General features: G+C 50.6%; 1 protein-coding gene across 5 annotated transcripts in view; it reads left to right on the forward strand.

The window, feature by feature from the left end:
- SMOC1 (SPARC related modular calcium binding 1) overlaps positions 1-25,521 on the forward strand; it is a 150,464-nt gene that overhangs the window by 41,426 nt on the left and 83,517 nt on the right. The gene's annotated exons all lie outside the window — the stretch shown is intronic.

Raw genomic sequence — 25,521 nt, forward strand, 5'->3', positions numbered from 1 at the left:
CCCGTTCAGAGTCACTGGGCTTTACATACTCCATGAGCTCATCTAAGAGGCAGCTCAGTTGTCATGGTGCAGAGCCAGGCTCTGGAGTGGGATTGCCCAGCTATGTCGTCCTGGGCTAGTAGCAGAGCTTCTGGAGCTTTCTTGTGGGTAAGAAGGAAGTGCAAATACCACACATTGTGCGGATAGAGCAGAAAGCGCACGTAATGTCCTTTGTGGAGTGGCTGGCACAAAGCTGGCGTCAACCGGGATGGATGTTGCTACCTGCATCTGTTACTCTTCCTGTCAGGCTCTAGGCGGGAAGGTTATGCATCATTCCATGCTCAGGCAGAGTACGTGCTGCTGCTTGAAATGCTGGAATGAGGCCCAGGGCTCTCTGAACCCCTCCTGCTACGGGAACTGGCTTTCCTAGGGAAAGTCAGGTTGACCTCCTGCTGTTGCCCTTGACAACTGCTGTTGGGTGAAATGCATTCTCTATACCCTTCATGTTGGAACTGTGGTGTGGTCTGCCCAGCCAGCATCGTTGGCAGCACTAGAGGCTTGTTAGGAATGAAGCATCTGTGTGGCTGCTCCCTGCCCACCTCCAGACCCACTACAGGAGAACCTGCATGTTAACAAGATCCCAGGTGATTCGTATGCACCTTAAAGTTCGAGAAGCCTGCTTGTCCTCATATCGGCTCATGGGAATTAAGCTCTCACTATATTTTTGGTGTGGTGGGTCAAGGGTACAGATGGGCAGAAGAGGGGGGAGGAATGAGCAGATGAGACAACTGAAAAACCAATAGAACTTGACCTGGGACTTTCTGCCTCCCATCAGTTGTCACACTGAACCTCATTCACCTGTTGACTCCTCCCATAGGTGAGCTCCTGGAGCAGGGTCTCTGCTGTCCCCAGCAAACGCCCTCCCTGCCAGTTCACCCCTTGGCTCACTGTAGGACTCAATAAATGTTTGAGTAAGTGCAACAAAATGATTTCCATGGAAGTGTGAGTTTTCTCCCTGGTCCTGACAGCCAGGTGCTGATGGGGGTGGGGCAGTGGACTGGAAGGAGGGAGAACTCACTGGGTTTCCTTCTGTGTCTCCTTGGCTACCTCCTCTCAGTATGGGATTGCCCGTGCCATGGTCTTGGACTTTCTGTCTTGAGCTGTACCGTTTCACCTAGATAGCTTTAGATCCATGCCTTGGCGGCGCATTTACATCTCTAGCCCTGACGACTAGGCTCCTAGGACAGCTGCCTACTGGACATTTTCATTTAAGAGTTGTTTTGTTGGGTACCTGGTGGCAGACAGAGTCTGAGATAGGGATTCTGGTGTGTGAGATTTACTGAGAGCATGCTCTCAGGGGAAAGCGAGTAAGGGAAACAGGATAGGGTAGGAGAGGAGACTTGCAAGGTACAGTGCCATTCCCTTATACATGGAATCTTAAAAAGTCAAGCTCGTAGAGATAGTAGAATGGGGTTGCCAGCAGCTGGAGGTGGGGAATAGGGAGATATTGGTTAAAAGGTATGAACTTCCAGTTATAAGAGGAATAAATTATGGGGATCTAATGTACAGTATAGAGACTATAGTTAGTAGTAATCTAGTGTATACTTGAAAGTCATCAAGAGAGTAGATCTGAAGTGTTCCCATCATGCAAAAGAAGGTAACTATGTGAGGTTACCTTGTTAATTAGCTTAATTATGGTAATCATTTCATGCTGTATACATCTGTCAAAACATCATGTAGTATGCCTTAAATAAATACAATTTTTATTTTTCGGTTATGCTTCAGTAAGCCGGGGGGGGGGGGGAAACCAGGTAGTGCCAGATAATCTCTGGCCTCGGCCTGATCTTGGCCTGATCGGGGGTGGGGGAGTGAGGGGCTAGGTGTATGGGGAAGGCAGGCACATACCTCCCTGTGTCCGCTGGTGGAATGGCTGCCTTCATAAGGCAGTTCTGCACTTGCAGCAAACGGGTGGTGGATGCACCAGCCAGAAAAGGGGATCTGCGTGGGGTGTCAGTGGCAGCTACTACCGATGTCCAGTAAACATCTATGACTTAATAAACCTCAGTTTGTTCTTCCCCGTGCAAGCTGACTCCTCCCCAGCCTTGCTTATCTCAGTAAATGGCACTACCATTCACCCGTTTGCTCAAGCCCAAAATCTAGAGATCACTCTTGGTCCATTTTTTTTTTCCCCCCTTAACTACTCACATCTGGTACATCAGAAAACCCCATAGAGTCTGCCTCCAGACCCTCTCCCATCTGTACTGACTTCCCTCTCTCCAGCACTCTGACCCATCCTGTCAAATCGCTCCCAAGCCACTATCCTACTTTAAGCTGCTTCCCTCATCTCTTGGGCCTGGATAGCGTCAATGACCTCAATGTTGATTTCCCTGCTTTTTTCTTAACCTCTTCGAAAAGTCCCTGGGGTGAATCTTTCTTTCTTTCCTTTTTTTTTTTTTTTTTTTAAGGGCTTTAGTTTTGAGAGCAGTTTTAGATCTGCAGCAAAATGAAAAGGAAGGCACAGAAATTTCCCCTACAGCCTCTGCCCCCACACGTGCACCGCCTCCCTCATTATCAGCTTCCCCCACCAGAGTCGGACATTTATTACAGCTGGTGAACCTACACCAACACATCGTAATCACCCAAAGTCTGATGCCGTTTACATTAGGGGTCCCTCCTGGTGCTGTACATTCTGTGGGTTTGGACAAATGTTGAATGGCCTGATTCTACCATTGCGGCATCGTGCAGTGTGTTTTCACTGTCCCCCCGAATCCCCCAGATTCATCCCTCTCCTGCAACCCCTGATATTTTTACTGTCTCCTTGTATTGCATTTTCCAGGACACCCCTGAGTTGGAGCCCTAGAATACATAGCCTTTTCAGATTGGCTTCCTTCACTTAGTAATACGCATTTCAGTTTCCTCCATGTGTTTCATGATAGCTTGTCTCTTTTTGATGCTGAATAATAGTCCATTCTCTGGATGTACCCCCAGATTATCTATCCAGCCACCTACTCAAGGACATCTCGGTAGCTCCCAAGCTCTGGCAATCACGAGTAAAGCTGCTATAAGGATCCATGGGGAGGTTTCGGTGTTGACGTAAGTTTTCATTTCCTTTGGGTAAATACCAAGGAGCACGATTGCTGGGTCATAGGGGATGAGTTGGCTTCCTTTTGTAAGAAACTGTGATTGTTTTCCAGAGTGGCTGCAGCGTTCTGCCTCCCCAGGAGCAGGGGATGAGAGCGCCCCGGATTTTGTGTGGGTAGCAGCACATCTTGACCTTCAAGTCTCTGCTCAAGTGTTTCTCCACCCCCAACCGTCCACCTTCCTCGACCTCATGAGCCCATCACTTGCTACGCCGTCGTCACCTGGTTCTGTTTCCTTCAGAGCACATATTACTGTCTGAAATCGTTTGTCCTTTTACTTCTGTGTGTCTGTCCCAGCCCCCTAAAGATGTCAAGTCTGTGAGAGCAGGGGCCTCTTGTGTCCCACTCACTGCTGCATCCCCAGTACTAAGAACAGTGCCGGGCACATAAGGGGCTCAAGTGTTTGTTGACTGAATGACTGCACCCTGGGAGACTCGAGAGCTGCCAGCTCTCTGGGCCCCTCTCGGGGGCCCAGTTAAGGTCAGGCCACTCCATCCATGGTAGGTTAGAAGTTGTTCTTTTTCCAACTTTCTTCTTATCAAAATAAGCAAGGCAGGAAATGAAACCCAGTTTCCTGCTTATACCTCAGACCACCAGGAAAGACAAGTTCTGGAAAAGTCTGTGCACACCCTGGAGTGGTGTGCTGGCTCTTCCTGACTGAAGGTGCACCTCCCTGGGGCCCTGTGAGCTGTCCACGAGGGGCTCATCTCAGGAGCCCTCTGGCATGGAGGGCTGTGGAGCTGGTTAGTATCACGTCCTTTTACATTTTTTCCCCCCCTGTCTCCTGACTTGGTATTCCCAAAGCTCTGATGAGGTCTGGATATTGTGTGTCTGGGGAACAGACACAAATGAACTATGTTCTCCTGGATGACACCTTTGTTTGAAGAACAAGAAGCAGCATTTTCCTGTTGGGAGATTCTTAGGGCACAATGAAGTTAAGCCTTTCAGGCCTTTGAATCGTGTTCTGGGAAGTTTCGGAAGGAGGAGGCCCAGTATCCGGAACAATCGCTCCCCTGTGGAGAGCTAGGTTGAATCTTGGCTTTTGATTTTGTGCTGGGGAGGACTGAGCCATCCTCCCTGCCTCAGGCTCCGGGTCAGGTGACAGTCCCCATAACTTTGAAAGCGCAGGGAAGGGAAAGTGGAAAGAATAGGGCTCCGGGGGCTCGGCTCTTGTTGTTTCTCCCCCTCGTGTGGCCTCCAGTCCTAGAGGCCCTGCAGAGGATCAAATGGCCTTTTCTTCAGAGACCACGGAACCCAACTTTTGTCCCACAGCCAGCGCTCTGAGCAATCCTGTCAAATTGCTCCCAAACCAGCGTCCTTGATTCATACTCTGCGCTCTCCAGTGGGGCACAGTTGGGGACCACGGACACCTGCCCTGCTCGCAGCTGCCGCTCCTGGGGCAGAATGGCACATAGGCACCAAGTGACTGTTCTTGGATGTCGAATGGTGGGAAGTACATTGGAGTAAGAAGAGCTCACTGAAAGCCGTGTTCCAGCCGTTCTTTATGTGGGACCTTGAGGACGTTCCTTGGCCTCTCTGAACCTTAGTTCAGGTGCCCAGGACCGCGCACCCGTTGCCGTGTTACGACGTGGGCGACCATAATGGCCATTTGCGAGCGCTCACTCGGTGCCGGGCATGATTTTGCCTTCTTTACATGCCTTCACTTTGCTTGTGCTATCCTTATGTACTGGTTCTGTCATCATGCCCATTTCACAGCTGCGGGAACTGAGGCACGGAGGAGTTAAATAGCACGTCCAAGGCCACAAACAAAGAGCGAGGAGTGGAAGCTCTGCACGTATTTCCCCTGACCACTTGAGATAATATATGCAGAATGTGTTTTGTGAGTGTTGGCCACCTTCCATTGCTTCGGTATTACCCACCCAGGCAGGCTTCACGAGGTCTGGGCCTGGGGCTTGGTTTTGGAGGTCGTTGACATCTGAGCATTTGCTGCGTGTGTGCTGGGACCCACAAACGCCAGACAGGAAGGGCCTTGCGATTGCTTGAGAATGTGAGGGGGCTGGGAGGATAGGGAGCTGAGCTCAGTAACATGGTAAGAGGAAACCTCTCACCCATGCCAGAAACCTCAGAGGGAGTGCAGGATTGCATGGGGCGAGGCCACTTCTCCGGCCACTTCTCCTTGCTCTGGTTTTCTGGAGGGAGGCTGGATGGGCCTTATCCTCTGTCCTTGCTCACATCTGAACCAAGCATTTGGCAGGACTGACCACCCGGCGGGACTTCCAAGCCACCTTGGGCAGGGGTAATGCAGCAGAGTTCCCTTCTGTCCAGTAACGTGAGGCTGAGAGGGAGGAAACTAGAAACGGAAGAAGCAGGAAGCTGGGGTCTGTGTGCGGAAGAGAAGGTGACTGGGAACTGGACAAGGAGAGCCACTGGGTTTGATGCACTCGGCTTCCTGCCGAAGAGAAGGGATGCTTCTCATAAACCCGGAAAGCTTCAGACCTCAGGCCCACGCTGGACAAGAGACTTGCCCAAGGCCTGGAGGAAGCTATGCACTCATAGCTGTTTGCTGCTGGCACCCAGGCTGGAAACGTGGTCGGGCTGACCTGGGAGCCCGCCTCCTCCTCCAGGAAGCAGCCAGGCTTCCTCAGCTGTGCTGTGCCCATGTGCAGCTCTGATTTATTTCAAGATTTTCCTTGTGTGTATCAAAGATGGTTTTTCTTGGCAAATCAAGACTTTTTCAGAAAGCAAAAATGCAGTCTCCTCATAGCTTGGGTCATCGTAATCCCTTGCTTATGCAGGCTCAGTGTGTTTGAGGCCAGAGCCAGAGGCAGCCAGGGGTGAGGGTCCAGCCCAGCCCAGAGAGCTTTGTAGCTGGATTTGCGTACTCCGGCATGGTTCCAGCTCTGGATCTTTCTGGTTGTTGGTGCAGGTAGTATGGGTGCATGCCCTGGGTTCCCTTTATTTCAGAGTGCAACTGAAATAGGAACCCACCGAACATAACAATCTAGATTAATCTGTTTTGCCCAATTAATGTGCTCATCTGGGTAGAGTTACTAATATTACATATCTTCACAGCCCAAATAGTTATATCATGCATATATACCTATATATACAAATATATACATATATATGTATAAACACATGTACGTGTGTGTTCACATACATACATATGTACACATACTTCCTTTGCTTATGTCTGTTCTTATTTTCTACCTTCATAAATTCACCAAGGTTGGGTCAGGAAAATCTCCCTCTTTAACTCCCAAGTGATAGAGATGGTATAGGTGCTGGGACAGAGACAGATACCTTTCTGGAGAGGAAATGACCGTCCGGAAATCTGTCTACACTGGAGTGGCAACTCTCTGGAGGGTCTGGATCTCTCTAACAGAGGATCTCTTCAAAGGACTGGGGAGAAAAGCTTACAAGCTGCATAGGAAGAGACCTTCTAGAGGGCAGGGTCTGCCACAGCCAAGGTCCCTGGGGGCTCTACACCAGCGGGTTGGAGGAGAAAGAGGAAGCTGGGACCATTCCACAGGCTGAAGTCTTTCTCCTCCATTCCTTACTTCCTCTTTCTCCCCTATCGGATTTTGGTGTGAGGGCAGTGGCGACGTCCGCAGAACAAAGACAGCCACCCTTTATCTAGCATTTGCAAAGTGCTGGGTGTTGTGCTAAGTGCTTTATAAGCACCCTTTCAGTAGTTCTCGTGACAAATCTATGGAATGGAATTATTCTTATTTTACCAATGAAGAAGCTAAGGCTCAGAGAGGTTAGATGACTGTCCTGGGGTCACACAGCAAGTAAGTGGTGGTGCTGGGATTTGAAATCGTGGTCTGATTCTAAAGGTCACGGTCTTAAATACTGTGCTACCTTGGCCACAGAAATGCCTGAGAAACCGAGTGCCTTCCAGGGTGCTGGGATGAGCGTTTTAGACAGATGTTCTGCAAGTCATTTGAAAGTTAATCCCGGGACAAAGGGTACTGAATCTTGGAGGCTTCTTTAGGCATCCAAGCCCCCAGAGAGCAGGGGGCAGAGAGCCAGCTATGTGATCTCCAGTGGAAAGTACAAGTCAATAAGGAGTTTCTTGGGGCTGGATTAAACACAGGTGGGACTTCTTAGTAGTCACTTGGATTTTGGCCAGTCTCCATGGGGCTTATTTCTCAGTGTGGACATGGAAGGAGGCAAGGCCCCGGGTGGGATGGTGGGGTGGAGGTTGCTTCAGGCTGGCAAAGGAGAGAAGCTTTCCTACAAAGAAACCTCTTTGTGGTATGCGCACCAAGCTGGGGATAGTCACTTTTCTGGAGGTTCAAGTAAGGGCAGGTGCACGACTTCCCAGGGACTTGCTTAGCTCTACACCCACTCTTGTCTTCATCTAAGGAGGCGGGGGCAGGCCAGGGGGGTGTCACAGACCCTGAGAGAGCAGCCTGAGCCCTAAGTCCGCTTCTGGGTCATTCCTGGCCCTGTTCCATCCTCTGCCTCCACCCTGTCTCCGCCCCTGGCGATGGACTCCCTGCTGGCCCCCTTCTCATCTCTGCGCATCTCTGGCCAGGTCACCGGGTGACTACAAGGTTGGTCCCATGAGTCAGCTGCTGGGCCACCTCACCCAGGAGGTCTGTGTGGCACTTGTCTTGTGCCCAAGACATTTCTGAGGGAGGCTGGGGCTGTGCTTGGGGCGAGGGTCAGGGGCTATTGAGTGTTCTGTGGAACATTAGTTTCAATCACCTGGACCAGGCTGTGGCTTTGGGGAAGAATCTTTCCCTTTGGCAGCCGACAGGGTGCAGAGTAACACCACCCAGCCACTTCCCCACGCTCCTGGGTAGGAGCCAGCGGCCGGGTCCCTGGGTGGAGTTGGGAGGGTCAGAGGTGTGAGGAAGGGGGCCCCCTGGGACACTAGAGCCCGAGTCTCTGGAACTCCAGGGTCTGAGCTTGGGAAAGCTTCCTCTCCAGGGGGACCCACAGAGACGGTCCCAAGAGGAGCCTGGCTGGTGACTGAGTGCTCCTGCCACTCCCTCCCTGACAAGGACACTCATCCGGCCCGCAGTGCCTAAAGCAGCGGCTGTTGGCCCGGAGCAGGGAATGCAGGAGGTGACCTAATTACATTGCGTTTACGAAGGCAGACTGGAACCAGAAGATGGGGACAGCCATTTCCAGAATCTTCCTCTAAACCACCTCCCGTATTGATTCTTTCTTTCCATCCCCACTGCCACCGGCTAGCCCAGGCCCCTGTCAGCACCTCCTGCCTGGATTTCCGCCAGGGCCTCCTCACTGCCCATTTTACGTTTACTCTCTCGGCCGCCAGCCCTTCTCCCCGCCGCAGTCTGAGGAGCCAGAGGAAAACACCAGTTTTATGAAGTGACTTTCCTACACAGGCCTCCACGGGGACCATCTGGCCCAGTGGGAGACACCCCGCTGCATCTTCATGCCGACGGTCCTAGGCAGCTTCCTGCGCACGCTCCCTCTGGGCGATGAGCACGCAACGATTTACCCTTCAAGGACCCCACATCCTATCCCCTCCGAGGAGTCCTCTGTGTCCTCAACTCCTCCTTCTCCTAGATCTCCTGTCCCACCTGCTGTCCTGCTTCAGACGACCAGTCAGGGAGGCCCTAGGGTCTCCAGTCAAGATGTGGAACTGTGGAGTGCAGTTTGAAAAACCCTGATTGAGGGGCGCCTGGGTGGCTCAGTGGGTTAAGCCGCTGCCTTCGGCTCAGGTCATGATCTCAGGGTCCTGGGATCAAGTCCCGCATCGGGCTCTCTGCTCAGCAGCGAGCCTGCTTCCCTCTCTCTCTCTCTGCCTGCCTCTCTGTCTACTTGTGATCTCTCTCTGTCAAATAAATAAATAAAATCTTAAAAAAAAAAAAAGAAAAAAAAGAAAAACCCTGATTGAGTAGATAACAGAAGTAATAATGTAGTGATATCTTAAGATTTACCAAGAACCTTTCATGTGCCAACCTACTCTTTCATTTGCAGATCAACCGTTGGCAGAAACGGCTCTATTTCCTTGTCTTAACAGACGAGGATACTAAGACTCACAGAGGTTAAGTATCTTTAAATGAGGTCCACAGTCCATGGATGGCATCCCGGGTCTGTCTACTCCAAGTCTATGCTTTTGATGCCTGCATTTTCTGCCAGGGGCAGACGACCCTCCCAAACAACACCTTCTTGGCTGTGCCCTGTGAAAGGCTCAGATCTGGTTCCTGCTAAAAACATCACAGCTGTCTGACAGTTGGGGTTTTGAGCTAGTCTGGTATGCATCTTGCCCCCTACTCATAAATAAGGACAAACCCTTTTCCCCCACATCAGAAATAGAATGGCCTTGACTCTGAGCTCTGTCCCTGATGTTTTTACCTGTTGGAAATAGCTCTCAGCCAGGTGAGATGGGGAGATGGGGTGGAGCTGGACCACAGGAACTGGAAGTGTTGGGTCCTGGGAAACTCTTTGCTTGGGACCAGGTGCCGTGGCCTGGGAAGGATCCAGAATCTTTGTTTTCTCTCACTCTTCCCCATTGCCCTCCTGTCCCTTTTTTTTTTTTAAAGGGATTTGGAGGCAGGAGGCAAGAATGTGGTAGCTGGGTCATAGGAATCTGTATTTTCTTTATTCAGTTGTACAAGGACATAACCATGTCAGACTGAATTTTTAAAACTCTGAGACTTTATGTAGCCCAAAGCTAGATCAGGTGACTCTTTTTTTTTCTTAAAGATTTTATTTATTTGTTTGAGAGAGAGACAGCACACACAGAGAAAGCGGGAGAAGCAGATTCCCTGCTGAGCAGGGTACCAGATGTGGGGCTTGATCCTAGGTTCCTGGGATCATGACCTGAGCCAAAGGCAGATGCTTAACCAATTAAGCCTCCCAGGGGCCCTCTCCTTTCTTTCTTTCTTTCTTTCTTTCTTTCTTTCTTTCTTTCTTTCTTTCTTTCTTTCTTACTTTCTTTCTTTCTCTTGTAGATCAGGTAACCCTTGTGGGTCCTCGCGTGGTGTGTTGGCCTGTGATATTTTGGAGTCATAGGTCTGTCTCTGGGTTCTGACTGTGTGAACTTGAGCAATTGCTTGACTTTCCTGAGCTTTGGTTTTCTCATCTGCAAAGTGGAATGCAAAATATTACATCTTGGGTTGTTGTCAGGACTGATGAAAAGAATTCAAATAAGATGCCCAGCACTGTACCTGGCACACAGAAATCATACAATAAATGAGAATCCCCCCCAAATTTATTTCTCCAATGCCTCTGCCTCTCCAACTTTCTCTTTCTGCTTTGAAAATGTAGCTGGGAAATTAGGTGTTTTATAGTCTAGGTTAGATAAATGTAGTCTTCTTTCTTGGAACTTCTGCACTAAAATATAGTGTTTTTTGGTGGATACCGAGACTCTAACAGATTTAGATCTGGCATGGAGACTCTATTTAAAGCAAAGAAGCTTCTACTTAAGCATGTTCTTCCAATATGCTTTAAAACGCATCAGGGCTTAGGAGGATGTATCTATTGAGGTAAAAAGGGGCAATTTAGAAATCGTCTTTTTCTGCTTTCCCCACAAGGATAGTTTCTTGTATAAGATCAAACGTTCCAGCACATTACCCTTAGTGCTAATCCTCTTGGAGGCCAGGCTGGGAGGCAGTTATCTCTGGATCTTTTTTTTTTTTTAAGATTTGTTTTTATTTTGAGAGAGCAAGAGCACTTGTGCAAGCACAAGTGGGAGGGGCAGAGGGAGAGGGAGAGAGAATCCCAAGCAGCCTCTGCTCTCAGCGTGGAGCCCAATGCAGGGCTCGATCTCACAACACTGAGATCACGACCTCAGCCGAAACCAAGAGTCAGATGCTTCACTGACTGCGCCACCCAGGTGCCCCTCATCTCTGGATCTTGACGTGGCCTGAGTACTCAGGCTAGCTGGAACTACACCGTCTTCCGGCAAGTTCTCTGGGTTCTCCTTAAAGTCAGTCTGTTTTTCTGGGTCAGCTGAGGAAGAGCATCATCTCTTCTGGGGGGGTAGCCGTGTTGTGATTCAGACCGAGAAGAACCTTCCGCAAGGTTTCTACTGCACATGGGAGGTACATGCTGCTTCAGCCCACCCCATCCTTGAAGTCGGCCTGCGTCCTGACTTGGTAGCCTGGCAGCCCCAAGGACTTAGAAGGACGTCATGTGTATGTAAATACGAACTACAGGGCTGTAGAGACACAGCACAGCCCCTGTACGTCATGTCAGAAAGCCCAAGAAGCCCAATTCCTTGCTTGGTGTCCCGCGGTGCTCCCGGATAGACTCAGCCTACCCTCTGCCCTATGGTTCCCCCCAGCTTGCTTACCAGATGCAAGCTGCTCAGCGCAAAGGTAGGTGTCCTCTCCATCAGATTGTCTGGCCTGGTGTTTGAGGGAATGTGGACGTAAGGGTATGAATGTCTGAACTAAAAGAAAAAGATTCCCTAAAGTAAAATACAGGCTTTATCCTTCAAAGAAAGACTTTCTCTGTGCCTGGGAACCAGAAGGGTTGGAAAGCAGAAGAACCATTCTCTCTCTCCCACAGGAGGGGGCTTGCTCTGGTTTTCCACTAATCTTCCATTCCTGCCTGTAGAATTTGACATGGTTCTATTTACTTTTCCTTGGCCCAGTTTGGGTCAACAGGATTTCTCCCCTGCCCAGAACAGCCGCACGCTTGTGTGAAGTAAGACGTGAGCCTGGGCTCTGGACAGCAGTAATTAATCCTTGTCTGAGCGACGCAGTGGGGATTTTCAGCCCAAGATGGGCTGACAGCACGGGGGGTTTTACATGGCACATGGCCGTCCTGCATGGGCCAAACTATTTCTTTTTCCCTTTTGTCTGTAAGCGACTTTACAGGCAGTGTGCGTGTGTGTATGTCTGTGTGTGCGCGCACGCATGCGCCCACACGTGTGGGTGAGGGTAACGGGTGTGTACGTGTATGTGTATTTGGTGATCTGAGGCCCAGCCCCCATACAGCAGGACCTCCAGATGACCATGGAAATAGCAGTAAAAAGACACACACACACAGTGTGAGCACACACAGCCCAACACAATTTGGGGACAGAGCAAGACAGATTTCCTCTTGTTTGTTTCACTCTCTGCTTGCTCAGCCTTCATCCCCAGGGCTTAGTGCTGTAAAGGGGTGGATTGCCCCAAGTACCTCTTCCTCTGTTATCTCCCTTGTCTACAGAAATCGCCCCGTGGTGTAAGCAGATATGAAAATGAGCCTGTATATATATATATATATATGCCATAGTATCTTGACCGAATGAAACAGGCATTAAAATGACAATTTCCCTTCATGATAATCCCATGGCACTAGTTTCTGCATTGAGTTATGAGGGAACCATGAAATAATTCCCGGGAGCCTGGAGGGCGTACCACTCCTGCCCCTTCCTCCCGCCGTGTTTAGACTTTGCGTGGGAGTGTTTTATCTCGGGTGGGCTGCGGTGGGGCTGGTGTTGATAATGAGAGCAGTCCATGGTACTGCCGCATACGTGAGTGGACACATACCTTCTAAGGTCAGAAAACTAACAGCAGCAGCACCAAGAATCCCAAGCCGTGGTCTTGGGAGGGCCCAAGGCGGCCCTCTGGCAGGATGAGAAAGGAGACTTGGCCAGTGTCTGTTTTTCGGGTGGAGTGAGTCAGTCCTAAAGGAGGCTTGTGGGCTTCTCCAGCACCCAGGATGCTGGGGAGGGGGGCGCTGTTTGTGTGAGGAGTGACAGCAGGAAGCACACCACAGGGTCTCGGGCTCAAATGGCCCAACTGGCCTATTATAGGAGGAACCAGGAGTGTCATGACTTCCGTGGGTGGTGGCAGGGCTCACTAAATGGGGTCTCCGCTCACTTCCTCTAGGGAACGTATTGTCACGTGGAAGGACTTAGATCTGAGAGTGCGAGGCAAATCCGCGAGGGGAGGGAAACAGACTTCTGGTGCTGTTGCTTGTTCAAGTCACTTAGCTGGCAGCTCTCTTCGTCAATGTGCTTGACCCCAGACTCTTGAACCAAAGCTAGGGATTGTGCCCACCCCCCACCCCAGGAGATAGTTCCGAGAGTGTGTGTGTTTGCACACACGCACGTGCAGGCGTCCACACAGTGGACTCACGCATACTCCTTAGCCTTGAACGGGTTCAGTTGACTAGCTCTTTGGGGGGAGGACTGTCCGACTCCCACCCTGCCCCCCCCCCGACTCTCCATCCTCCTCTGGGCCAAGTGTCTTGAGCTTTTCTTCTGCCACATTCTGAGCTACTGAGGGATTTTACTGACCAGCCGGGGAGCCCGACAACCATGCGCAGTGTCACCGTTGTGGAAAACTGATCTCCAGCTTGTCAGTTAGCCTTGCAAATTCTTCCTAAGCTCAGGGCTGCTCGTTTTGACTCCCACAGCCTGCGAAGTAGACTTCACTCCCATTTGTCTCTGTCCTTACAACGGATATCTCCAAACCTCTTCTGCCTGTGTCTGACGGACATGGCACCACATTTACCTTGACTCCCAAATTGCAATGACTTCAAGACCCTCATCGGCTCAAACAGCATTGGGGTGCTTTAAATATTTCCACAAATTAGTCATGATTTTCCCCGTTGCCCAAAGGAACCTCATTGCTGGCCGTGCCCACCACGAGAACGCCCGAGTCTGTGCCAGTGGAACTCTCTCCAACGGCCAAAGCTGTTGACTCGGTTGCCAGAGCTGGGCTGGGTTTCATGCAGAGGTGGGGAAAAGACTTGTCTCCTTTCTGTGTCTCTTTGTCACCTAAGCCCTCGAGGAGCTCTGTGCATGCCTAGAATCTCTCCAAGTGATCTTGAGTCTCTTGAACATCTTTTTCAGGTTCTGTGCCTCCCACTTTGCCAAGAGCCCCATCCAGTCTCCTGTGAAAACAATTCTGTTTCTGGGACCTTGTCCTTCCAACCAGAGGGGCTCAGTTACTGCCCAGCACCCAGCTTTATCAGGACCAACCCCAGACACCCACCACCGCTATAGTCAGTAGCCCCGATCCTGACCAATCTCCTTGCTCACTCCCCGAGTCGTAAAACCCATGTCACATATCCCTGGGCATACAAGGCTACTAGGGACAGGGGACAGAGTATGGGGGGGCAGGGCCAAGGTGTACAGGAGTCATGTCTGGGTCCCACTGCCACTGCCAGCATGTTCAGTGACACGTTAGATAGTTCCACTCATAGCAACACCCAGTGAAAACTTGGGGCATATCCCTGGGCAGAGCCTGTGAGAATGTTCAGGATGACGTCGTAAGGAGCCACCGGCCTGGACAGAATAACTTGTTCCTGCCAGGTGGAGAGATAGTGCTCATGTAGCGGATCCTTACCACCAGATGTGTGTGTCCCTGGGATACACACACAGCTGTTTGGGTCTTGGTGCTCTTGGCTCATCCAGTGGGCCTGCCCAGCCACTTCCTCGGCTCCTGTATGCCCCTTCTTCTGCGTTGCTGCTGCGTGTGACTCTCGTAACTTCCTGGTCATTCTCTGTGGTCTTTCCTACCCCTGCCAGGGATTTCCACAGCTCGGGCCTGACCTCGTCTTTTACTTCCTTCACTGGCTTCCAATTCTTAAAAAGGAAGGAAGGAAGGAAGGAAGGAAGGGAGGAAAGAAAGAAAGAAGGAAAGAAAGAAAGAAGGAAAGAAAGAAAGAAAAAGAAAACTTGGCATTTTCAAGACCCTCTGTGTTCTTGCCCCCAATCTGGCCCTAGAGCCTTATTTCTCCCTAAATGGTAATTCCTAATCTTTCATTTATTTATTTATTCACTCATTTGTTTATTTATTTATTCATTTTTAAAGATTTTTATTTGTTTATTTGACAGAGAGAGAGACAGTGAGAGAGGGAACACAAGCAGGGGCAGTGACAGAGGGAGAAGCAGGCTTCCCGCTGAGCAGGGAGCCCCACGTGGGGCTCAATCCCAGGGCCCCTGGACCATGACCCGAACTGAAGGCAGATGCTCAACAACTGAGCCACCCAGGTGACCCCCTAATCTATTTTTGGCTCAGGTCATGATCGCAGAGTCCTGGGATCAAGCCCTGCATAGGGCTCTCTGCTCAACGGGAAGTCTGCTTCTCCCTCTCCCTTGGCCCCTCCTGCCCATTCTTGCTCTTTCATGCTCTCTCTCAATTAAATAAATCAAATATAAAAAGAAAAAAGATAAGTTTGCTTTTTTACTTCTGCATACCCCGCACTGTTGCTCAGGATGCCTTTCTGACATCCCTCCCTGTTGTGGAAAGCCGTTGTGATCCCCTTGATGGCGCCTTCTCTGAGAAATCCTCCCGGATCCTTCTAGTCTGAATGGACTTCTTACTCGGACCCCACAGAACAGGGGGGCAGCTGCTCTGTCCTCAGCACTCAGCATAGCCCCGGGCGCGTAACAGGTGCTCAGCCATTCTTTGCTGAATGGATGCCTCTTTTGTCTTTCTTTTCTTTCCTCTCCTCTTTTCCCTCTCTCTTTTTCAAAGAGTTAGCTGTCTTGGACTTCTTGGCACCCTATTTTCAAACTCGCCATCCTTTTCTCTGAGACATAGGCTTTGCTTCCTGGTTGCTGGTGTTGCAAATTCAGTCCTTGTGGAACCAGCTGTGTACATACTAGTCTTTGCGACTAGCTCAGCTTTGGAGGACAGGGCCTTTGTTCTTGCCTTTTTTCATAATCCTCAGTGCACCTAGCAAGATGCCTGGTAATCTGAGGCAGTGGGCAGAGAAATCTCCAGAAACCTCTTTTACAGCCTACGGGAGGTCCGATGTGCCATTCAAAGCAAACATGCTTTGGCATTATTTTTCTTTAGTTTTCTGGTTATTTTTGGTTATTGAGATATGATCTACTTACAGTACAGTTCACCCTTTTTAGGTATACACTTTTTTAATGATTTTTAATGTTTATGTAGTTGTGTGACCACCAACATAACCAAGATGGAGACTAGTCTCCCCACCTCCATTCTCTCACGCTTCTCCTCCTCCCTCCAATTCCCGGCAATCACTGATATCTGAATAGTTTTGCCTTTTCCAGAATGTCATATAAATGGAGGCATGCAGTATGTGGCTTTTTGAATCTGGCTTCTTTCACTTACAAACATGCTTCCTTTTTTTTTTTTTTTTTTTGGAAATTTGATAACGCAGACCCTAACCCACACTTTATCTGCTCTGCATTTCTCGTAGACTGGCCAGGGACATGCATGGGGAGTGGACAGGTCTGTGTGAACTGCCAGTGTCTGAGTCCTTTTTTGTTAGTGCTTCTTGGGACCCAGGGTCCCAGCTGCTTTGTCAAACCCACTGACCCTCTGTCCCCTCCTGTCCCCCACAGTGGCACCTGGCCTAAGACAACCTCTCCCCTGGGTCCTGACCGGTCATCCACATAGCTGTTGGGGGGCACAGTGGAGGGGGGAAGCTGGGTAGATGGGGTGGGGTGACCACTAAATTCCTCCCTTGGGGAGGGAGCCGGGTGACAAAGGTCAGGCCTCTCCTGGCTAAAACAACAGAAGTGGTTCCAGCTGCCGAACAGCTGGAGGGGGACGTCTGCTTTCCCTCAGCAGCGTGAAAAGCCCTTTAATCGGGGTGCGTGCTGTTGTCAAGCCCCGCGGTGAAGGTGTGTGGAAGAAGAGCAGACACCGGGGAGGCTGCAGACCTCCCCTTCCCTTTGACCTCCCTTATCTCCCCTCCTCCATCTTCTCAGCCCCACTCTGCAGCCGCCAGATCGAGACCCTCCTTCGCACCTGTGTAAATGCAGTGGCTGTGGGGTCAGGGAAGGGTGAGAGCAAGCTGGCAGAAATCGGGATGTGGCTTTTCCATGCAGATGATGGATTAGATAGCGGGTGGGTGACTGACGTTTTAATGTGAAATGGCTCTTCATTCCCAAAGACGCAAGCCCCGGGGGGGAAAAGACCAAAGTCCGGTTTTGCAGCTGGTGAGGCAAGTGACAAGAGGCGGATAGTCCCTGCTTAGAGAGTCAGAGGCTGAACTACAGCTAGACATCTGGAATGCGGTTCTCTACTGTTTGTTCCAGGCACTGGCTCCAGGAGCGGCTTTTTCTCCTTTCAGTGGCAAAGAGTTACCTCCCAGAAATGCTTTGTGGTGTCTGAGCTCTAAACCCTTGAGCTGGGCTTTGACTTACAAACATGATGGGAAAAACAGTCCTCCCTGAGGAAAGCTTGCTTTGCCTGTGACCCTTGTGCTCTCCTGCCCACCCAGGGACCCCGGAGACCCTGGGCACCGCTGCCAGAGCCAACACAAGAGCCCCCCGCCCCCACCCCAAAGGAGGCCCCTCGAGGTGTAGTAGAAAGAGTCTGGCCCTTCCGAGGCAGACATAGAGTGTGCTCCGCCACTCACTAGCTTGACCTGGCTGGGGGCCTTGGCTTCCTCCTCGGCCGTCGGCTCAGCCAGTATTTCTCCAGTGCTCACTTTGGGCAAGGCTCCTGCTGGGCACTAGGGATCCAGCGGTGTAGCCCCCAGATCTTGGTGCCTCGGCAAGAAATGTACAGTGGGACTGCTGGTCGTTAAATGACAGTCGTGACACAGACCACAGTGGGAAAAAAGCTGTCAAGGAGGCTCGTCACAGGGATCCGGTCTGGGAAGTCAGTGCCTCAAAGAAGCAGCATTTGCGCTGAGATTGGAAGGATGAAAGGAGGTATGAGATTGGGGCACAGTCCACAGAGAAGGGCCAGCAGGTCCTGAGGCAGAAGGAACAGTCCCAGGGGGGCTCACCGGGGGCCTGGGTGCGAGGGGCCTTCACTGTGCTTGTCATCTACACAGCAGGCACACAGGTAGAGATCCCTCCCCTGCCTGCTCCTTCCAAGTGGGCATCTGCAGTCTGGGCCAGGAGGCTCGCCATGACTTATAATCTTAATTCTGTGGAAAAGTGAATTCAGGGTGTCAAAAACCTGACATATAATAAATGAATCATTGATACTATTGTATCATCTGGTGGTTGCTCTTAGTCAAGTGCTTGCATAAGGCAGAAGCAGGAAAAAGCACGGTGCTCCCCATGCTGGCTGTTAAATTAACACAGTTTTCCGCCTTGACACACACTCATTTCAGACACAGCCAGCCTGGGCCTCTCAGATTACTGCCTACCTTATGGAGGGAACAACTGATCTGAAGGGGAGCAGGAAGGCGTCTGGGGGCCTGCGTGAGGAGCATTCCCACTGGGCCAGCCTCGCTTGGCTGCTTCATGATGGCATCTGCCGTGGGTATGTGGGTTCTGCCTCAGCCACTCTGGTAAATTCCTTCAATGTCTTTGTGATTTCTTTTAATTTGAGGGGAAAATCCCATGTTTAATGCATGGCTTTCCTTATCTAATAGATGTTCCTTAAAAGGAAAGAAGAGAATAAGCAGCTTATATTCCTCTATGTGTTTGAGAGTTTTAAGCTTTTGGTAGTGGTTGGCCAAAGAATATCTCTTTCCGGGCGCCTGCATGGCCCAGTTGCTTAAGCGACTGCCTTTCACTCAGGTCATGATCCTGGAGTCCTGGGATGGAGTCTGGCATCGGCCTCTCTGCTCAGCAGGGAGCCTGCTTCTCCCTCTGACTCTCCCCTTTCTCACGCATGCTCCCTCTCTCTCTATTTCTCTCTCTCTCTCAAATAAATAAATAAAATCTAAAAAAAAAAAAAAAGAATATCTCTTTCCATAGTACCTGATTTAAAAAAATTTAAAAAAGGAGCTTCTTTTATCCAGGATATGTTTTCGGTACGGTTTGACAGTCACCCCATTCCCCCTCAAACTGGTATCGAACCACTCTTGTAGATCAGGCACTGTGTGAGGCCCCGCATAGCCACAGAGGGCAAGGTGGTCCTTCACACACACGTGAACACACAAATGATGGTGCAGTGTGTTGAGGGCTTGGGTGAAAGGGTGAACACGAGGCCCCAGAAGCTCCAAGGCACTAAATAACGGTGGCGTTTAAACATGAAAACCTTTGCTCTTTAGGATGATAACCTCTGTGGGCTATGGAATTTGGACGGGAATGGGGAGGAAAGGTCGGAGGTACAGTCATACCTCTAGGCAAGAGAGAAAGGACTGAATGAAATCATCATGGATGAACGAGGAAAGCCTGCTGGAGAGGGAGGCCCAACTAACCCCGATGGAGGCACCAGTGAGGGACCCCACAAGGGCCGTTCCAGCCCCAGCCAAGCTCCTAGTGGAGTGCGGCCCAAGCATGTTATTTCAGTTGGCACCACGTGGAGCAGAAGAACCTCCCAGCTGAGCCCCGCCAACCCATGGACTCGGGAGAAATGATTAGTTGTTTAAAGCCAACGAATATGGGGCTGGTTTGCTTTACAGCAACAGATAAGCAAAGGAAAAATATTGAAAGTGAGTGGCAGAAGCTGTGCTATGCACACACTTGTTAAAGAGAAACCTCAGATCGGTGGAGTCTGACCTGTGATTTTTGAACCTGTTATCATAAAGGGGAATGCCCCTTACCACTCCACATTGTGGCCTTCACATTTCTAAGCCCAGTGGGTGGGTCACCACCCCATCTTCTACACCTGGGAAAAAACTGAGAGATATGCGTGTTACCAGGAAAATGCTGACTTAGAATTTCAGCTACTGGTTAACCAGCATAGTACAGGTGGAAGTTAAGACTGCAAAGCCAATTCTATATTGTAAAGGACTGCACTTTAGGCTGCCTCTGCTGTTCCCTATTCGTCATGGAAAGCTGGCAGTCAGTCCAACCAAACACGGCTTGTGGTACTGGCATGGCCTCTCTGTGCCAAAACTGTGGCAGAGTTTGCCTGCCACACTGCTGGAACCTGAGGGCTAAGAAGGGCATGCGTGCATTTCAGGGAGAAAGGCTTGTTGGTCTGACTCTGATTTTGTCTACCTCCATCTCTATGGAGAAATGGCCCCCAGCCGGTAGCTTACTTTTCCACCAGGAAGGATGGATTGTTTACGTGTATTTCAAGGGCTTGTCCTACTTTACAAATGTGAGCAGAACACAAACTGCCGTGTGTTTGCTTTGGAATCATTCACTCCCCAAGGAGAGAGGGTGGGAGTAGCAGAGGACGGCAAACTCACAATTGTCCTGGCCCCTTTTGTTTGGTTTCCGTATTACACAATCATATTTAGCATAATTGTTTTGTTTTTGTTGTCTTTTGGTTAGGAAGAAGGAAGGGAATATATGTGAGGATTTTTATGAAAATACCTTGCCCCACCCCCCACCGCCCCCCAAGGGAAATGGTTCATGCTTTGTCTAGCTGGGGAGACAGTTTGCGCCTGCCCAACACCAAAATCTTCCTACAACCGTGGCTGCTTTTGAGCCCACGATAGACGTCTGTGGCTCTGGGGTTCAGGATCCCCCAGGGTGACTCAGACTCCTGAGTTTGGTCTGTGTGCCCAGAGAACTGACCCAGGCCACAGGCTGGCACTTGGGACTTGTAGCCTGAGCTCCTAACTCCCGCGGAAGAGAGGGAAAAGCCACCATTGTGACTTCAGGTAGACTGAGAAACTTCTGGGCTGTGGTGCTGTTGGTCAATAAGTTACGAACTGATTTCATGTCCAGCTTCAAAATGTGGAACGTGCCCTCAGGCTCTGCTTCTCTTTTGCCTTGGACCAATGAGTCTTAGCTTGGCTCAACCAGGAGAAGCTCCAGAGAGGATGAACCTTTCTCCCTTCCCCTCAATAGCCGTGCTCTTGAACACGGCAGCCCTTAGCCACATGTGGCTATGCAAATTTAAGGTAACTAAAATTAAATGCAACTAAAAATTTAGTTCCTCTGTGGCATTAGCTACATTTTAGTGTTTAATGGCCGCATGTGGTTTGTGGCCACCGTGTTAGACAGCACAGATATAGAACATGTTTGTCATTGCAGAATATTCTGTTGGACTGTGTGGCTTTTGGCATTGTGGGGTCCCTAGGACTCAATGCTCTCTAGGTCCTGCAGTATCCTGTTCCCTTGCTGGATGGCCACTGCCGGCTCACTTGTCTCCATTCCAGAGTGCAAGCCCAGTGGGGGCAGGACCCGGGTGGGTGTGTTCTGCCTGCCAGGCCTCCTGCAGGGCTGGGTGCATCATACTGGCTTACTGAAGACAAAAGTAGATAAACGGGTGGATGAATAAGCCGAGTTGTGGACCCAAAGTGATCCCCTTGGGCCCTGGAGCTTTGGGTGATCCATTAGGGCATAGTCATCCTATTAAAAGTCCATTTTGTAGAACTCATTGCCTTTTTTTTTTTTTTTTTTTTTTTAAACAACCACAAATACACACAGTTCCTGAAACAGATGAAAATAGGACACCACAGACGGTGGAAGAGTCTTTTAGCAATGGCCCCATGCCGTCTCGCAACTTTTTTCCTTGGCCTCAGGGACCAGTAATTTCTAGATAGAACCATTTGGGAGCCCCTGTGGAGGTGGGAAGGATCTCCGTGTGTTGGGGTAGGTGGGGCTTCTTCTGAAGCTCTTTAACCTGTCTGTTTGCAGACAGAATGTTCCCCCAGTCGTTAAGTTGGTCTCTGGCACGGCTGCCGCAGCGTCTCTGTTGGCCCAGAGCTAGCCATTTCCAAACCAAATTTATGGCTTGTCGTTCAATGCCACGGTGACGCCCACAGCTCTCCTCTCCCGTGCACCGAGGAAGGGAGAACGAGGCAATCTCCTTCAGTTTGAAAAGACACTTTGTCTTTTTTGATCCCTCCTTTTTAAAGTGAACAAGGGCCCTGTGAGGAGCTTCTCCCAGGAGGCCTCAGGTGCCCGGAAGGCAGGCCTATATGGTCTGGATCTTTAGCGGCTGGCGGCTGGCACACAGTAGGCTCTTGGTAAATCGTTATTGATTTTGTGAATTCCGTTTTGCAACTGGGTCAGAGCTCCTACTTGTGGCCTTGCTCTGGAATAATGAAGAAGTGCGTTTGGGTGTAGTTGGGAGCAGAGTCCAAGCCAGGCTGGGGGGTGTCAGATCTGACACACGTATGTGCTTGGAGGGGTCACTGGGCTTTGGTCTCCTCATCTGTAAAATGAGGATTGTAACTTACCCTGCCTCATAGGGTTAAATTCGTTAATGTATCATAAGTGAAACCTAATTATCAGCTTTTATAATTATTGCTCTTGAGGCTATGCCAATCCCTTTGTGACCAAGGATGAGTTCCTTGGTTTTCCTGGGCTCTAGAAGATACAGATAGTTCTGGGGCTCCTGGGTGGCTCAGTCGGTTAAGCATCAGACTCTTGGTCTCAGCTTAGGTCTTGATCTCAGGGTCATGAGTTCAAACCCCACATTGGGCTCAGCGCTGGGCATGCTGCCTACTTAAAATAAAAAGAGAAAAAAAGAAGATACAGATATTTCCATCCTTGTCTGACCATGAGAAAAAAAAGGACATGTTTTCCCTTGGCCCCTGCTGATTCCCATGGCAAAATCACTTAACAAAACAGGTCTTATGAGCAGGTGTCACTTCAGGTAAGTGGCCCGTGGGGGCACTGGTGGGAAGCTGTGTGATAACAGCAGTGCCTTGGCCTGCTTTCAGACAGTCTTGGGGTTACAGGTTGGCCTGGAAGCTGGGGTGGGAGGATACCAATGCCACCGTCTGGCTGGGGACTGCCTCTTCACCAGGCAGAGTTACAAAGGCAGATCCAGCTGCATTTCTAGGCTGCAGACATTTTAGGAAGGGGGCTGGGAGGGCCACACAGAGGGAGGAAGGGAGATGTTTGAGGCCAGCTTTGCTGGTTGCAGTTGCCTGTATCCTGTGCCCATTCAGGAGCCTGTGGCCGGGGCTTCCCCAAACCTGCCTCATCCAGATGGACCTTTGTGTTCCAAGTTTTCCCTGGTGCGCAGTCTGTCGTAGATGGGAGGCCTGTAGTGGCAGAGGGCTCTGGGCCGGGTAGGAGAGAAAAGACCCACCTACCTCTCAGTCTCAGAGACAACTTAAATTTTGAGGTGGAGCCAGGACAGGAAGCTGTGGACCACCTCTGTCTGCCTGGAGATGCAGGGGAGACGGGGGTGGGGGCACAGCCCAGGGATCTCCTGGGGTGGCGGGAGCCTGCAAAGCCAGGCCGGTCACATGACGCCAGCTGGTTTGGAGGCAACACCATGTGGGAGAGGCTGCGACAAGATCACATTCACCCTTCAAATGCTCGGGCGCCCAGCTTTGTCCTAGATGCCGGGGATGCGTTCACAGGCAGGAGAGACGTTCTCCTTGTCTTTGTAGGGTTCAGAGTCGGGGGTTCCACCGTTAATCAGATCATACAGTTCATCATCACAAACCATGTTAAGTGCCGTGAAGGAAAATTGAGGCGTGAGGGGTTATTATAGGGCACCTGTGAGAGTCGGGGAGAGCCTCCTAAAACAGACGATATGAGCCGAAATCCGACGGAGGGGTGGGAGGGAAGTGTGTCCAAAGGCCTGGAGGGAGGAGCAAATGGAGCCCCTCTGGGAAATGGAAAGCAGGCTAGTGTACCCAAGCAGCGGTGAGCAGGGTGGGGACGAGGCCCTAAGAGCTGAGGCCAGGGAGGGGCCCCAGGGTCAGAGTCTGCCAGGCCTAGGAGACCGCGTGGAAGTCCCCAGGGATGATGGGATTCTGCTCTAGGGTTTAAAGCGGGGGCAACCCGAGGGGAGTAAGGCTGGGGATCCCATGCAGGGTTGAGGTGTGGGTGATGCCACCCCTGATTGCTATCTCGTGAGCTTCAGCTCTTCCTTCTGCGCGGTGGCCTGGGAGGCAGCGGGCTTCCTCCGGATGTGGCTCTCTGCAGTGTTAGTTACAATCCCAGAACGCTGGACTCTCTCATGAGACACTCAGGGCATTTCCCTCTGGGCTTGGGCAGGACTCAGGTTGAGCCCGTGCACGTGGGAGCCCCAAGGGTCTGCAGGGAAGACAAGTTGCACTGCCCATCCTGAGGAGGCCAGCATGGTTTCAGCCCACAGCTGCTCCCTCCCTGTGCTGAAGGAGGTCAGGCTAGTGGGAGGGACTGGTTTTATAGTTGGGAGGCGGTCTGTGTGCTAGTGGATGGGCTTGGACTCACTAGGAATTTGGCCAGTATGGGGGGTAGGGGTGTCCCTAGTGCTCCCTTGAAGGGCGTGATGCTGCCTCCAGTCTCCCTCTGCTGTTCTGGAAAAGGGTCAAGTTCTCATTTATTTGCTTTGCACAACGGGCCTCAAGATACACCCGAAACAGGGGTCGTATTCACACGTCCCCTAAACCCTATGAGCTTGGCATGATTATTCAGTCAACTCTAGTATCACCAATGGCCAGATGTACGCTCGTGACGTTGCCTGCATTATGGTGAGATATGCATTCTGTCAGCTTGTGCTGGTAGGGAGCCTTGAGTGGGCCTAGAACTCTGGTATTTAGGGATGGCTAAGAATGGATCCAGCTCTCAAGGCCCGTGCAGCCTCATCATGGGTTATTCAACAGAAGCTCATTATTGTAGGATCCAATTATTATTTTCCTGCTGTATCCTATAGGTGCTGATAAAAGTGTTCATGGTCAAGTAAGTGGGAGATGCGTTGTCTTACATCCCCCTAGTCTCTTATCTCTTATCTCTTAAGCTTATCTCTTGCTGTGTAACCAGCTACCATAAAACTCAGTGGCTTAGCACAACGATGTATTACTATCCCTTACAGCTCCCTGGGTCGACTGGGCTCAGCTGGGCGATCCTCACTTGGGGCGTCTCACACAATTACTTACTTCTATCTGGTAGCTGCAATCAGAGGAGAGTGGGGGTGGGGTGGACTCATCAGATGGCTTCTTCACTCACTGGGTCTCTGTGCCTGGGTTGGTGGGGCATTTCTGTCTGCCCGTGGCTCTGGCACATGCTAGTTTGGGCTTCCTCATAGTGCGGCGGTTTCAGGGTTGTTAGGCTTCTTGCGGGGTGGCTGAGTTCCCCCAGAGTGAGTGTTGCGAGAGGCCTGGGAGGAAGCTGGAAAGCTCAAAAGTCCTAAATATCATTTCCACAGCATGCTATTGGTCAAATTACTGAGGCTAGTCCAGACTCAAGGGAAGGGAAGTAGCTCAATGGAAAGAGTAGCACACAATTGGCTTCCAGCATGGTGCATAAGGACGTACCAAAGGTGTCTGAGAAGTCCTGCAGTAAAGGAACCTGTTTAACTCAGTGTTTCCCAATCTGATTATTATGATCTTTTTAAATCAGGAAATCCCTTTCTCATAGAAAATCACTCGTATTCTGCCAGACAGCAGTGGGCAGAAATTGAAGGGTGATGGAGTTGGGTCTCCAAGCTATTTTCTAATACACGAAACTCTCCAAAGATGGAATGTAGAGATTGCTAGTGAGTTCTGGATTTGGGAAAGTACCCAAGCAGAGGTCGTGTGGCCATGTGCGAGGATGGAGAGACTGAATATCCTGGTCGTGAAAGCTTTGATTTGACTTCTGACTGATCTAGGTTCAAGCCCATCACTTATAGCTGTGTAACGTTGGACCAGTTACCTCTTTCTGACTGGAATTTCTTTATCTACAAAACAAACAGTTCCTACTTCACAGGGCCATTGCGAGGATTAAGGAGATCCTGCCTATGAATGACTTAGCACAGGATACTTTCCTTGGTTAGGCTTCATGGCTGCTCCGTTCCCT

Source organism: Meles meles, chromosome 6, assembly GCF_922984935.1.
Source record: "Meles meles chromosome 6, mMelMel3.1 paternal haplotype, whole genome shotgun sequence".
Lineage (NCBI taxonomy): Eukaryota > Metazoa > Chordata > Mammalia > Carnivora > Mustelidae > Meles > Meles meles.